The following is a 3,237-nucleotide window of genomic DNA, read 5'->3' as shown; positions in this document are numbered from 1 at the left end:
GTCTATGGATGACCAGAAGATTGCAAGATGTGATTCTTCAAAGAAAACTTCTCTTTTTTATCCTTGATCGTGAAATAGATCTTGGCACTATCCGCGTAGATGATGGCTTTCATGGTGTTCAAGAAGGGTCAGCCCAGGATGATGGGTGCCCTTACATCTCCACCTATTTCCAAAACCACAAAGTCTACGGGTACATATGATTGTCCCACTCATACACAGATGTCTTCAAGAATTCCCTTGGGGTAGCAGAGTGACTGATCTACAAGTTGCAAACGCATATTTGTGTTCAACAAAGCATCTCTATTAATTTTATCATAAATTACCTTAGGCATGATATTGACACTTGCTCTGAAGTCATAGATAGCTTCTTGGAAAATATGAGGTTCAATGGCGATAGGGATGACATGTCTTCCTGGATCACCTTTCTTTTTAGGTAAGGAATAATCTATCCATCCTCCAGCTGATGTTTGTATATAGTAGTATGCTGTATTGTGAATGTCGACAAGATTTGTAGTTTTTAGATCTTTCGGTTGCCCTAGAATCTTACCTTTGTCGGTAAGAGGAACAGCGGCCACCAGCTGAGCTATTTATGATTATATCATTTTATTAAAGCTATGCTGGTTCTTAATGGCAGAGGAGAAGCTATCCATTCTATTATTTATATTTTCTAAAATTTTATCATTGGGAGCTAGTTTCCTGTATAAGCCCTCCATTATTTTAGCTTGGCCAGAAATTAACTCTCTCAAGGGTGATTGATTATTGAAATTATTATTACCTTGGTAGTTTGGCCTCTGTTGCTGATTCTATCCTTGATTCTGCTGAGGACGATAGTAGTTGTTGTTGACAAAGTTCACATCCTCATGGTTTTAGGACAATTGTTCCCTGAATGCCTAGTGTTTCCACACTCTTCACACGTCATGCGAGAATCATGAATGTGCATGACTTCTTGCTTTTCATTAGCTCGATCTTCGAGCTTCTTCATCAGCAGGTCCATCTTAGCAAACAACATGTCTACCTCCTTAAGTTGATGCATACCTCCACCTCTCTTGTGGGTCTAAAGATGTTCTTTATTCTAACCTTGGTTGGAGGCCATCTTCTCTATGAGAGCTGTTGCACCTGGGACTATGAGTGACATGAAAGCACCTCCAGTAGCAGCATCCATGTTCTCACAGGTACTATTAGTCAACCTATGGTAGAATGTCTACATGAGTAGCCACTTCTCCATTCCATGATGAGGACATTCTGATATGTAATCTTGAAAGCGTTCCCATACGTCAGGAACAGATTCATTGTGTTGCTACTAAAAACTTGAAATTCTCCCACATAGAGCATTGGTCTTACCTATAGGAAAGAACTTCGCTAGGAAGGCAGTGGAGCAGTTATCCTATGTAGTGTTTCTATCTTTGTTGGCATAGAACCATTGCTTCGCTTTCCCCAAAAGTGAGAATGGGAAGAGATGGAGTAGTATGGCGTCTCTGGTAACTCTTTTGATGGTGAAAGTGCTGTAGATCTCCACGAAGTGTTGGAGATAAACACTCATATCTTCATGTGTCTTTCCACAAAACTGGTTGGCTTGCACCATATTGATGAGAGCTGGCTTGAGTTCAAAACTATTGTCTCCGACATTGACCGCCGGTCCAGTATGGATGTTGGCCATAGTTGGAGCAGAGAACTTACGGAGGGTTTTGTTAGCCATGGCTTCAAAATCTAGAGTTAAGCTGCGCCTTATCTGGTTGTCTTCTGATTCTAAAGCTGAGACTGTCTAGAGTTTATCTCTAGTTCTCCTGATTAATGCTTCTAGATCTTCAACGTAATTTGTTGGAAGGTCAAAACCAATCATACATTGCCCTGCATAAAATACAAAAATAGACAGAACAAGGGTAAGACTGTTTGAGCAGATGTTAATAGTTGTCTCGATCACATCAATAAGTATAGGTTAATCAATATTTTCTTTGCCTAGCTACCTTCCTCGGCAACGGCGCCAAAAATGCTTGTTGATATTTATTAACATGACACTTGTTTTAAGTAGTCACCCTATGTTGTTGACATTCCTTAGCATCTTTTACTAAGTTGTCATCCCTAGTGATGGTGCCAAAAATGCTTGTTGATACTACCTAGTGCCACTTCTAGAATGACACTAAGAAGTACTTTAATATTTCATATGACTAGAAAGAATATATATAAATAAAAGGAATATGCAAGCACATAGAAAATATACCATTGTAGCACTTTACTCGAGAGTATTTTAGGTATCGTCATTTATATTTTTACCACAGGGAAGGACGGGCAGTTGAAATATATTGATAACTTATACACATGATGGAAAAATAAATCATAACCAACTTCTACTCACAACAGGGGTAAGTCAAGAGATAAATGAATATGAATGGTAATTAATAACTAATCATTGATCACTCAGAGTACTCCTTTCTATGGCATTAGCATGGCTAAGTAGAATATTAGAGGAATAATTCCTAAATCATTCTTAATTATAAGTCAAAGCATACGTTGATTAGTGCAATTACACTTATTAGTCATGGCTAAGATCAACTTCATATCTACATATAAGGGATATTACTAAGGAAGATTAAGAACATAGCTTGTCTTCCTTCGTAACCGCATCCTACTTGTCCTATATTCGGGGAGTGGACTACAAAGGACTCAACGGGAGTGTCACATCCACGATCTACCACATGGCCCAGAATATAGGGTGCATCCGCAAGTAAATAACATACAAGCACCACGCTTACACAATGTCGACCACTCACCCAGTGTATATTAGAGTAAGCGCTATATGAACTTATGTTTGAATATAATGATAATCTAGCTATACTAAGCATATAATTAAAGTAAACAATGAACATTATAACTAGGAACATGAATGTTATAAAGAACATTGTCATAACAATTGTAGCAGACATATAAAAGTAATGAGAGATACAAACGAGAGAGGGGTACAAGAACTATATCAAACCATGCTCTTGATAAGATCAGGAATCCAAGTGAAACTTGCCTCCCTCTAGACCTAGCCTAGCTAGCTATGCCCTAAAATATGGTAGAGCTCTAAGAATGATTAGGGTTTCTATCTTCTCTTGATTGAATGCAATTGCTGAGGGAGGGGGTAGGGGTAGGTATATATAGGCCGGAGCGTCAATCCTAAGCTCTCGGATCAAACTGACTTGAAAGGACGGCATAGATGCAAACCCTAAGGCGGTGGAGCACCGACGTTGCAACAGG

General features: G+C 39.0%; 1 non-coding gene across 1 annotated transcript; it reads left to right on the top strand.

Moving 5' to 3' along the window:
* The first annotated feature begins 1,223 nt into the window (after positions 1-1,223).
* Positions 1,224-1,332, top strand: LOC136540970 (small nucleolar RNA R71). The gene has a single exon (XR_010780087.1). It is a non-coding gene; the product is annotated as a small nucleolar RNA R71 (small nucleolar RNA).
* Positions 1,333-3,237: the final 1,905 nt, after the last annotated feature.

This window comes from Miscanthus floridulus, chromosome 2, assembly GCF_019320115.1.
Source record: "Miscanthus floridulus cultivar M001 chromosome 2, ASM1932011v1, whole genome shotgun sequence".
Classification (NCBI taxonomy): domain Eukaryota; kingdom Viridiplantae; phylum Streptophyta; class Magnoliopsida; order Poales; family Poaceae; genus Miscanthus; species Miscanthus floridulus.
Note: the sequence above shows the minus strand (reverse complement) of the source record. Positions and strands in the feature narration are given on the sequence as shown.